A 13,770-nucleotide genomic window follows, 5' to 3' on the forward strand; every position below is an offset into this window, starting at 1 on the left:
TATACGGAACTATAGGGAAAAGCAATAATTACATAATACAAATATATTAGTTTACAGAATGCAAAGTAAGAAAATCTATTGATTTGGAGAGTTTAGTGTGGTACTGTTTTTCCTGCCCATTATTTCTATATATTATTTTTCTCTCTCTGTCTCTCTCTCTCTCTCAATGAAGCACAATGTTTCGTTAAAAGTGCAAACTTATAATTGAACAGGTTGGTTTTAACTTAAATTCAAGTGAATGTCGACCACTCAAGGAAGTGGCAGGATAATTTGTTATATCCGCGTTGATAAGTCTCATACGGCCACGTCGTTTATGCGATTCTTTCTCTGTGAAGTTAGACTAGTTGCAATAATTGAAATCTCAGCTTTATAGCTCAACGTGTTGCTGAGAGCAGCCACAGCAAACAACATCAAAGGCTCTGGGAGTCCTTTGTTACGGTCTAAAGTTAGACAAGAGAACGCAGTATTTGCATCATCATTAGCCAAAGGAACTTCAGCGAATAGGCTTTATAGACTTAACATTTTCACTGAAGTCAAACCCATATTGAAAGACTACAAGAGTCGTGACGAATAAATGTCATGTTATTAATACAAAGAATTAAAATTTATTAAGGAAATAAATGCAGGTATTACATGATGCATTCTTGAAATCTGGGGTGTTTCGCCAATCGAAATTGTCAAATGCATCAACAATACGGGCAATTTATTTAAGAGGCATACAATGAGTTTTCTCGTCTATCTAAAGTTGGTATCTGAAAATGCAGCGATTTTTTCCTTCTTTATAAAGTACCGGAAAACGGCACTTTCCCAAAAAGGAAAAAACTACAAATTTATCAATTGCTGAAAAATGCCCAATTGAAGGTTTCTAAAAAACAAACAAAAATATTATTAATAAAATGCAACATTTAGTTAGTTTCCCTATGCAGCTCTATGGTTTTAACCTAGGTAAATATAAAACTGACAACTTGACACCATTTAGTTATCAATTTTTAAGTATTTGGGAACAAAAATCAAACACACCAATTTCCCAATATAAAGACTTCGCGACTCAAATTTTCCCAATTTCATGGATTTTCGCGCACAATTTTCCCAATTGGGTTTATAATGGTATTTTTCCCAACTGTGCAAAACAAATCGCTGAAACGGTACCATTCCAAGTCCTGTTCCCCTTCAACAAAGGTTAAGAGTCCTACTAATGGTCAAAGCTTGACATTTGCATGGTGCAGCTTGCTAAATAATTATGATCATTATAAACAATTGGCTCCACATGGTGGTGACTGGCATCTAGTTTTCAATTTCTGTTTTGTTTATTGAGCAGTGTTAGCTGTCGGTCTAACTTAAAAAAGTTTCTAACTTGTAAGAAATTATCCTGTGTGTGATTCCTTCTGGGTGTCAGGAAGAAATAAGGCATGTTCCGGGAAAACCGGGATTAATGCAGTATTTTTTGCGCATTTGGTAAAAGTACCAGTACCATACCAATTGGGAAAAAATAGCGCCAAAACATGAAAAAGGGAAAATCCCCGTTGTGAAATCTTCAGATTGGGAATTATGGGTCTTTTAAATTGCAAAGTATTAATTGCTTTAACCAATTCCTGCTTTTCAGGAATTTGTAGTTTTTTACGATAAGCCTGTGAAGTCCACACGGCTAATTAGGGACAACCCTTTCCTTCTAGAATGGCTTATTTAGCATAGAAGAGGCCAACGTATAACAAAAATTATATAAAAAAAACTGTTAGGTAGGAAATGTAGTACTGAGGTAGGAAATATGTGGATAGGTAGAAAATGTAGTGGTAAGGTAGGACATGTAGGGAGGATGTTTCAAATGTAGTGGTGAGGTTGGAAATGTAGTGGTGAGGTTGGAAATTTAATAATGAGGTAGGAAATGTAGTGGCGAGGTAGGAAATGTAGTGGTGAGGTATGAAATGTAGTGGTGAGGCTGGAAATGTAGTGCTGATGTAGGAAATTAGTGGTGAGGAAATGTAGTGGTAAGGTAGAAACTGTAGTGGTGAGGTTGGATATGTAGTGGTGAGGAAATGTATTGGATAGGTTGGAAATCTACTGGTATGGTGGTAAGGTAAGAAATCTACTCTTTTGTTAGCAGGCAGCTCTGTTGAGTATGTTTGAAATCTATTGTTATGGTGTGAAGGAAAGAAATCAAGTTGTATGGTAGCAATCCTATTGGAATATATTTAAATCGAGTGGTATGATAGAAGTTCTTGTGGTTGGATTAGAAATCTAGTTTTAAAGTGAAAAGGTAATACATGTTACCTTTGGGTTGCAAATCTATCAGTAAGGTAGGATTTTTTTAATAATTATCTATCATTTGACTATATTTATTGCTTACAGGTTGAGTATCCCCCGGTCCACTCTGGCTGCACCAAGTCGAGTGAAGCCTCACCGTAAAAACAGCTTTGATACTGCCGACTACATGGCTGTCTCAAATGTACAGTGTTGAATACTGGTACATTTATTGAGACTTAAGAAAATCAGAACCATGAACTGTGGAAAGTGTTTCAAATTGACATGCGGAAAAAATAATGTGTTACCGTGTTACAGCACTGTATGAAGGGATGGAACAGAACACAGCCATCCATGACGCCTGCCTCCCGAACGATAGGTCTCCGTGACGACACAACGGGACTCAAGTTGGCTGTTAGAACGGTGAGACAGTATGTGCTGTCAGCAGTTACAGAGAGTATTTTCTCCCTTTACATGAATGCAAATTGTATATTGTTAAAACATGTATTAAACGAAAACTATTTAAATATATTTTTTCATTGAGTATTAAATTAATTTAAATAAATTGTATTAATTTATTATTTAAGTATATATTTTTGGGAATTTTTTCAAAAACTTCTTTTTTAATATGGATACCCTTTTCTTATCAACATAAGCTGGGTATGGCAACAACCGAGGTAAGCATTGTGATATTGACACACACATCTCATTTCCTCTGCTTAAAACTTACATTTATTGCCCATCATGACAGACATTGAATGATGCGGAGACTCTATCAGCCAACTTCTCGTAAAATGGAACGCCAAGGAACAGTCAATAAGCCGCCCCCAGCCTCGCCCAACCTACTGACCTGAAGCCAATTACGCATACAGCACCTGGCCCAGCGCCCTGAAGGGTAACTTTAAGGGCAGCTACACTGGCGCGTTCAAGGAGGACATAAGTGCGTACAGAAGTGACAATAGTGGGCTGAAGGGAAATGTAAGCGGTAGCTATACGGGCGCATACCCAGGGGATAGTAGCGGTAGTTACCTGCAGGCTTCAGAAGGGTTGCAGAGAGCTACGGATGAACTCTTAAACTCAACTTATTCACTAAAGTACGAAATGAAGAGATTGAAAAGAGCGTAGAGGCTATCCCATACGATTGTAGATTTACCTGCGTAAAAATGTACTATGCCCATATGCGAAAGATATTTGAAATATTATTTATTATTGTTTTATCAAAATTGTGTTATTTTTGTTTCCTGTACAAGATGATACTTTTGAAGAATACGTTTTGTGATATTATGGAGAGGAAGTATCATGCGAAAATGTGTCTAATGCTATATGTACACGGGAGGCGGAAAACTACAACGGGCGAGGCATGGTCAGGGGTGATAACCCCAAAAAAGGGTTAGGGTAAGGGTGGTGGTGTATGATTGTTTAACATATACATCATAATTGCGTTCTGTAGTATCTCTTTTCACATGCAAACGTTTTTATAGAATGTTAAAGTGTTCATTAAAACGCAATACTTTTGTTGATTTATGTTTTAATCGGACACAAACTGTGAACAAAAAAATGTTTTTCATATATATTTTCATAGCAATTTCAATAATATGTTAATGCTAATAGAATTTATGCATACAAATGGAATGCCGTGATTTGGCAAAGTCATGCCAAGAACTAATACTAATACCTTTAATATGCCCCGTTAAGTGTATCGCGTACGTTTTGTTTTAAGTTGTATACTTAATTTACCTACTTTTAATAATCTCGATACACAATATTAATTATTTGTGTTGTCATTTAAACTTATATCTATATTTGCATTGGCATACAGCATTACATTGGTCAAGTCCTGCCAAGAATTACAAATAAATAACGTTGATATACCACTTTAAATGTACTTTATACATCTTGTTTTTGTTGGATGCTGTGTAATCCTACGTTTACTGATTTTGCTACACTTTATTTGTGTTTTTATTTAAATTGTAATATAATTTTGCATTGGCATTCAACAAAATATTAGTCAAGACATGTCAAGAATTACAATTAATAGCGTCGATATGCCGCTTAAAGGGACCTTTTCACGTTTTAGTAAATTGACAAAATAAAAAAACTTGTTTCAGATTCGCAAATGTTCGTTGCTGTTTAGATAGTTGTGAGGAAACAGTAATACTGTACATGTACCATGCTCTTAAATATCCATTTTATGCATTTTTGACGATTTAAAAACCTGCATTTTGTAAAGCGTTGTAACGCGAAACGATGAATAATTTGGAGAGTTTTGTTGTTGTTATACTTTGTGACAGTACGAGGATTGCTTTTATAAAGTATCAAATACATCATGTATTGTATGGGCACGGATGGCCGAGTGGTGTAAGCGTTAGAATGTTACTCCAGGAGTCAGTGGTTCGAGCCCAGTTGCTACATATAATGTGCGTTTTCATTTGCATTTAAATTGTCTTTTTCATTGGCATACAGCAAACCATGCATTAGTTTGTGTTTTGACAAGTACCATATATATGGTTTCCACGTTTTGTAAACAATATTTTACTACATGCAGTTAAACTGCAGTTGTGAACAAACGACCCTGGTGACATATTTCTTTTTCTTTATACAGTATATTTTCATGAAGGTTTATTAAGTTATAACCCATAACACATTATGCAATTTGGACAAAATCTAGGTATAGGAAGGCATGTAAAAATAAACAAGAGGGCCTGAAAGGCCCAAAGTCGCTCACCTCACCAAGAAAATGATCTGCTCAGTGAAGCCTCAAGATATAATTACAAAAGGTGATCTGATTAAGTTTCATGCAGAGTGGACTATAAATGTAATTTTTAGAGTGCTAACAAGGTACTATAGACATGTAAGAATAAATTCTCCGACCCCTGGCGGCTAAGTTTTTCAACAGACAGAAACTACTTTTGAACCGATCCAAGATAGCATTAAATCAAATGTTCTGACCAAGTGTTATAAAGATTGTACAATAAATTTGACTTTTATAGTGTTAACAAGTTTTTAGTATAGCCATGTAAGGACAAATTCCCCGCCCCCTGGTGGCCATGTTTTTCAACCAACCACAACCAGAGGGTTATCAAGGTTTTACTATAGCCATATGTAGCCATATAAGGCAACATGCCCCGCCCCCTTGTGGCCATGTTTTTCAAAAGAACAGAATCATTTCGGAACTCAATCATGATGTCATTGAGACGTATGCTCTGACAAATTTTCATGAAGATTGGACCATCAATTTTACCTCTACGGTGTTAACATGGTTCTACTGTATCCACGTAAGGAAAAAAGGCCCCGCCCAATGGCGGCCATGTTTTTCAACCAAATGGAACCATTTTCGAACTCTTCCAAGATATCATTCGGGCGAATCTTCTGACCAAGTTTCATGAAGATGAAGACAATAACTGTGGCTTCAAGAGTGTTAACAAGGTTTTATAATAGCCGTATAAAGCCATATCATGAAAAATGTCCCGTGTTCTGATGGCCATGTTTTTCAACTAACTGAAATCATTTTCAAAGTCGTTCAAGATATAATCTGGACAAACCTTCTGACCAAGTTCATGATTATCGGACATTAAATGTAGCCTCTAGATTGTTCAAAAGGTTTTTCTATAGCCATATCAGGAAAAATGCCCCGCCCCCTTGCGGTCATGTTTTTCAACCAACCGGAATCATTTTCAAACTCGTCCAAGATATCATTGGGATAAATCTTGTGACCAAGTGTAATGAAGATCTGACCATAAATGTTGCTTCCAAAGGGTTAACAATGTTTTACTATAGCAATATATAGCCATATAAGGAAAAATGACCCGCTCCCTGGCGGCCATGTTTTTCAACCAACTTAAGCCATTTTCGAACTCGTCCAAGATATCATTTAAATAAATCTTCTCACCAAGTTTCATGATGATCGGACAACACGTTTTGCTTCAAGAGTGTTAACAAGGTTTTATTATAGTCATTTAAGGAAAACTGCCCCAACCCTAGCGACCTTGTTTTTCAACCATTTGGAACCATTTTTGATATCACTTTGACCATGACCGTTACAATGTTTGTCTTGCACTTAATATATGGAACCGCCATTGTGAAGTTAAAGTGACTTCAGACCGGCTTGACAAATATGGTGATGTTTGTTTTAAAAGAAACTGTAATTTCCAGAGTTAATAAACCATAGAGAACACATTTAAGTTAATAAAATGAATTACTAAGGAATTATTTTAATGTTATATTATATGATTAATCCTAATTTACAGACATTTTACATAAACCACACATGATAGCTACCTCATACTTTGTACATAAATACATTATTACAGCAACTGCATGCATATGGTGAATGTTACCGAATGAGACATCATTTAATGATTAGATAGAATCTCAGCTGATATGTTTAGAATGTTCTTAATATGAATTAGGTTATCAAGTACTTGCAATCACAGTCTGGATAACCTAAGCAAATAAACAAAAACAATCGAACAACCTTATCTCACTTGTAGCATGTATTTTATCCAGATGATTGTATTGCACATGATCCCGTTTAGGAAAGTCCAAGATACAATTGGAATGCATGTTGTAAGCAGTTATGAAGGTATGGCAGTAATTTTAACACGTCATGAGTAAACAAATTAAAATGATTTCAGTATTATAGCCATGATACAAGTAGACAATTGTTTGCACCGACATCGGGCAGCCATTTAAAAACATGACCAAGATAGCCCTTTATGTCTCACAATTACAATTGTGAATGGGCAATTTTGACCCCTGTTAAAATTATGGACATGATTTGACCACACTTAATACATGACCTCTATCTTATTTGTTATACCCATGGTAAAAACTCTGGGACTTAGGAAACCAGGAAACCAAGTAAGAGTTTTTCTTCAGAGTATTTATACTATTGGTTTCATGGCCCATTTTGACACCAGGGGCATGATTTGACCAAATGGTTTAGACGAAACAACCAACAAACAAATGGACAGGTGACTTGCTATTTGCATCTGAAGATGCTGAGAACATACACCTATATTTTAACCTCTGGAATAAGTAGATGCATGAAACCATTTGAACAACTTCGAAAGAGGGTATACTAAGGACTCCTAAAAGGTTAAATGTTTTAAATCTACACAGTGGTTTACACAATATTGTTTGAATGAAAAGTTTACGGGCAACACACAACTGACAAAAGGCGTTCCAAAAGCTCACCATGTGCATTTCACAAGTCAGCTTAAAAATAGGTCCAACATGTTGTAAGAACAAATTATAATTTTTTTAAAAGATTGGGAAACAATACGACTTCTAGAGTGTTAAAGTTTTATTTGCAAGTTGGAAAAGTAACCTACTGTTCAGACAAAAGACAAATAAAAATGGTTAAAAGTGTAAAACAATAATACAATTTAAACTGATGGATGATCCTCAATGATGTGTTTTGTCAATTTATGGTTAATTGTGTGGAAACAAATTAATATTAATGGGGTTATTAATCCTGAAATATCACAGCAGTAGAACAAAATGACAACACGTCCTGGCTGTAGGGATACTGCAAATAGTTTTAACACATTTAAATCATTAGTTCACGTGATCTGACAGAGAAATCTAAAATTCATTAGACGATCATTACCTGCTCAACTGAGTTCACAGACACCAATCACTTAAGACTTTACCTGATAAAAGGTATAAACTAAGAAAGAGAAAAATAATCTAACTGAATAATAAATGTGTCCGTAGAGCAAGGATGTCCCCACATCCCACTTTTGTCTGAAAACTCTGCGTAAAACAAACACATGCTGTTAAACGCAAACTATAACTTTAAACCTCTAAAAGTGACCTTGACTGTTCAGGTAATGAGGCAGGTGACACACACCACAGTCAATCTCCTCATGGTAGGGCTTTGTTTGGTTGTCTGAAATTGAATTATAAATGAAAAACTACCAACGAAACTGTACCATAACAACAACAATCACAGGACGGGCTGGAATAATGTGAGATAGTACAATACAGTGTGTTTTGACGAAACAGGCCCAGCATAAAATCAGACATAATAACAGTAAAGGGTTTCAATGCCAAAATTTCTATTTCGGGCAGCATCGATCAGAGTCCAGTTAACTTGACACAAAATAAAACTTAGGAACGTAGAGGTAGCTACGTCATTTTTGTTATCTTGTTAATATGAATGCTTATCTCACTTCCATGTTTTTTTTTTCATATTACAAGGTGGTAGCAGTGTGTGCACATGCGTCCTAAACACATGTTTACGGCGTGCATGTAGGTATTTTCCGTGTTGCAACTTCTCGACCGCTAAAATTTTAGTGTTTAAGTTCTTCAAATTCGGATGTTCAATGCTTTGTAGTAAAATGTGTTACTGTTTATTGATAAAGAAATATTTAAACTATAACTCTACATGCCATTTTTTTATTCAAATGATGGAATTCGACATCTTGATCATAACTAAAAGACGGACAAATTTCAACCAGTAAACCCGCCCACAACTTCTTTGAATGGGGTGTAAACATGCATGATACATGCTAAAATTACAGTATAGATCAGATAAATCTGCATGGTATCCAAACTTGGCCTACCACCGCTTTAGTTGACCTACATATTTGAGCTAGGCAGACATGTCTTAGAGGCCATGGTGAACATTTACCTGAAATTGCATGATGTAAGTTAGAGCTGAACAATGTTCAACTATGACCTTGACCTCTAAGTGTAACATTGACCTTATTCGGCAAGTTATTTAAACAAGATAAAACGATGAAACAATTAAGTTACAATACTTACTCGACTTTTGACTAGAAGTACAACATTTGAAGTGCCTTTTTGTCAAAAGGACAGTCATGACTAAGTTCAATGACACATGCTATAGTAATAAACAAATGACTGTAAGTGATAATCAAGTCTTGCAAATGTACACTTAATATTGACTTCATATTTATAATTTCAATAAAATCGTTTAGTAAATGTTAAAGTTTGCTTCACACAGTTCTAACATATTATATATGAACAAGTGGATCACTGCACATGAAATTATTTGACCTATTTGAAGTTTCACTTTCATCATTTAAAAATTGTGGGAGTAGCTTTCAGTAACCACTGAAGGCAGGTATGGGTGGCTGGATGGATGGACAAGCGTATTCATCAATGAGCACCCTTCTTTAAAAGAGGGGCATAAAAGCCCATTATTTTTATCTTTTTTTTGTCCCATCCGAAGAAAACAAAACTTTTTAGGGTAAACACGCTCATATTGTGGAAATAACAGCACACGAGTATCTATTAAACATATAGTATTATTTGTACAATGTTATTATGTTGCTGATATTAAAGGAAAATTATTCAGGGTTAATAATTGACAAAGCAACCTAAACATTCTTATAATGGCTTAAGCAAGCTGTGCACTGATAAATTTCTGAAAATATAAAGCCTTACTCTGGGAAACTGTGTTTTTGTGTGCGTAAAGGGTCATCCTTTGCATTCAATACAGGTTTATACAATATTACATTTTCTGTCTTAACTAGATTTTCGTTTAAAAAAACTTCCTTTGAACGAAAAAATCAATACAAGTTGACAGAGGCTTCCCTGACTAGCCTGTGCAGACTGGACGAACTAATCTGGGAGGAAACATTAAGCACATGCATATAACCCCATTTTCTGAGAGCAAGGTACACTTTTCACTGCTATTCAAAACTTCCTGAATGATATCAGGACTATCAAACAAATCTGTCTAAAAGGCTAGATAACTAACAGCTGTGCAAACTGTCACAAACGCCGAAATTAGCCATGGGTAGCTGATAAAGAATCTTTTTTTGATATCAGGCTTAAGCATGCTACATATCTAATCATCAATATATTATTTTTACAGGTGGTTGTAATCTATTCACAATTTGAACATTACATGTTTTGATTTCCATGCTATCATCTTCCGTTTAAAAAGTGATGATTTTATATTTTATCAATAATTTGTGCAACTCTTAACAATCATGGTCATCATGATCGGGATCCAAAAATGAGAAAAAACTTTTAAACCCAGATATAAGTTCTGAAAGGTTTACCAACAATCAATGGACATCATTATTATTTATGATAGCGGTTGCGAAGTCTTTCATGATTTAAGTAATTAAGTTCACATTTTAGCCTGATGTCTAAAATTAAAAATATTCATTTGCAAAGTAAAGCAGGGTCCCATTTGTATAGGCCCCTGATTAAAATCAAGATTTGAAACCAGTCGTACATTAATAACAAATACCAATGATGATCGGCTATCAACGTCATACACAGGTGTTATTCAATTTGCAACATGTCATGAAAGATAGCGTGGCGTAGTGGTAGCGCATATGATAAAATACTAGCGACATTAAGTTTTTTTGCTGTCATCTTAAATGCCCTTTACATAACGCCAGCAGACACGAATGGATACATAGGACTATTTCATAGGCTGATTTGAGAGAAATCCCCTGAACTTTGGCTACAGCAATGTGTCTATGCACAGCATAAAGGATGTAACACTTTTCAGTTTAAGGAATTCCGAACCACTCTATGCATGTTTAAAGACATAAATTGTGACCATGCAGTTAACATTTTGCGTTAAAATTCATATTGCAGAGTTTCAGGGTATGTACGTGGTCACTAAATCGTCAGGGGATGACATAATTGACCATCGATACACACAGTTTTGCTTTCAAGCTGAGAAAACAAACATATAGTCTAGTTTCACTATTAGCGGAAAGTCCTTTTATTATCTAACCACAAATGATTGCCGTACTCGGTCAGCACGTCTGGAAAACATTTCTGGACGCCTGAATAGGCTACTCTTATTTGCTAGTTTGACATATTTGCTATTTTGAATTCAATTTTATATCTACAAATATTGTGCTAAAATGTGTCATTTTCAATTCGCAATGAGATATTTAAAGACCCGCGTCATGTGAAAATGGGTCATATGCCATATGCGCCAATCATAACTGTAGCCCGACCAGCCTTCGCATCTCACGGTCTGGTCAGAAGACACATCATAAGATCATAAAACCTTGAATGATTTTATAGCGAACAGCAAAGGCTCTGACCAGACTGCGCACATGTACAGGCTATTCTTGAGCTTCGCTGGCAGAAACGCCTATAAGACCCATTTTCGCATGACACAGCTATGAAACTGTAATTTGAATTCGTTGAAATAAAACGGCTTGTTAATCAAATAGTGAACCTTTTGTGTTTAATTCAATTGTTTAGAAAAGTTAATTTCAAATTTTATTTCAAAGTCAGCATTTACATTACGCTGAATACATTTTTTATAGATAGTTCTTGTTATATTTAGTTGTTTTTTTATATTCGGTTTTAGCGATTATAAAGCAGTTGTGTCCTTGTCTATAGTATACTTGTAGTTATTTCTGAACTCAACGTTTTATAATTTAGAACTGTGAATATAAACGAACGTAACCATATACTATGTGCTGTTATCACTGTGCAATTGAGAGAATACAGGAGAGAGCACCACTACCTGTTAAGAACAGAAGAACGTTTCTTTGACATACCAAATTTAATCCCGATGTACTAGTTAGCACTTTCAACAAGGTTACGCATCAAACGCGTGATAGTGTATTGGACTGTCAATACCCAAATACCACGTGATTAAGACGCAGCATATAGTGGATTATTTTAATCATTCATACATATTCTCATCCGCATCATGTAAAATTCACAAATTGTTTATTGTTTTTTTTTCTATATACGCTCCGTTCAAAAATATTCCATTTGACACGATTTTAACATTACATGTCCATTTGTGAATGAATAAAGTGGACGAATCGCCGGGACTTGCAGTGTTAGAACAATTGTTTTGAGATTTTTACTGTAGAGTTATTTATAAATCATATGACCCATGTGGCACCATCCCTCCTGAAGTTGACACTTATGAAATGAAGTTCATGATTTCATGAAAAATAAAAGGCTATCAAGAACTTCTTATTAACAGCTCTTAAAACTCCTTTACTCAGATTTTCTACGTTTGTCAGAAAAGTCGAAAGTAATTAATGGTATGGGATCGGTTACAATGGCTTGAATAGCAGCAAGTGATTCACTGTAACTCTAATATAACACCAAATCCAATATAGCGATGGTGGTACTTCATCAATTAAACACGACTTTTTGAAATCATTTCCACGTGTTTGAAAATGTTGAGTTATTACGGAAGATCACGAACTGTTTGCATACAGTTCTTTTTTTACTCGTTCATAAACTGGACACCGTAAAGTTCATGATTGCTAAGGGTGACAAGACACTTAGATTAAATAACAGTTCATTAAATAGTATAGAAAAAATCATAAACTGTTTAGCTATTGTTAAGCATTGCTTTAAAAATTTCTGAAACAATAGTTTGTCACGGCAGGTGGGACCATAGGCATAAAATGATGTTTAAAAATAGTATTAGAGATTGTTTTAATTTGAATGTTGTGTGGTGTTATCCGGGCATTTTTGGTCCTGTGTGCTTTTTGTGGGATGGTTTTGTATATGAACTTATATATGATACAGCCTTTGTTATTTCAGATGTATTTATCTGATGTCGAATGTACTTTTCAGTGTGATGCAAAATATACTTTAAGTTAGATGTCAAATGCACGTATTTGTGTGGGATGGCGATGGTACTTTTGTACAAGGTAAGGGAAAGAAAATGCACTTTTCTGAAAGCATGAAAAGAGTATCCTGCGGAATGTATTTCCACATGGGTTTGTATAAAATATATGGCTGACTTTGTGTTTCTTTAGTCAGTGTAACATCTGCATATACGCATAAACAGAACTTGGCCTATATATCATTTGAAAAAATGTTCTGACCTAGTTTCATGAAATTTGGACTAAAAATGTGACTTCCAACAAAGTTTTACTAAAGCCATTTTAGGCAAATAGAAAATATCCCCCCTCCCCCTAAAGTGGCCATGTTTTTCAAGTAACCGGAACCATTTTCTAATTTTGCTAAGGGTTCATTAGAAAAAAGTGTGTTCTTACGAAGTTGCATGGACATTGGACAACAAATCTGACTCTGGCGAGTTAACAAGATGTTTTCTTTTACTTGACCTAATGACCGAGTTTTGACCTCAAGTGACTCAGAAACATATTTCGCAAATATATTTTTGGAACAAATCTGCTGGCCATGTTTGTTGAAGATAAAAAAAGTGTGGCTTTTTAAGTAATAACACGTCCCACAACCCACGACGAAACAATGAGATAATAAAAGCTCATGTAAGCACATGGTGCTCATGTGAGCTAATAAACTTAAACAGTCAGATAAATAACAGATAACGAACACACCTGGAGTGAACTATCCAAGGATGTAACATGAAATTTGTCATATCATAGCAAACGATGAACTTGAATCTCATAGCTTGAGAATATCTTCTATTTCACATCATAACTGAAACCAAAAATCAAGACAATTATGAACAGCTGCTACAAACACTAATCAAATACATTATCCATATTAAGAACAAAAATATCTTAAAACAAGACCTGTGTTTGTGAAACACAAATTCAATGCCCTCTACTGCCAAACGAA

Source organism: Dreissena polymorpha, chromosome 8 (genome assembly GCF_020536995.1).
Source record: "Dreissena polymorpha isolate Duluth1 chromosome 8, UMN_Dpol_1.0, whole genome shotgun sequence".
In the NCBI taxonomy this organism is placed as follows: domain Eukaryota; kingdom Metazoa; phylum Mollusca; class Bivalvia; order Myida; family Dreissenidae; genus Dreissena; species Dreissena polymorpha.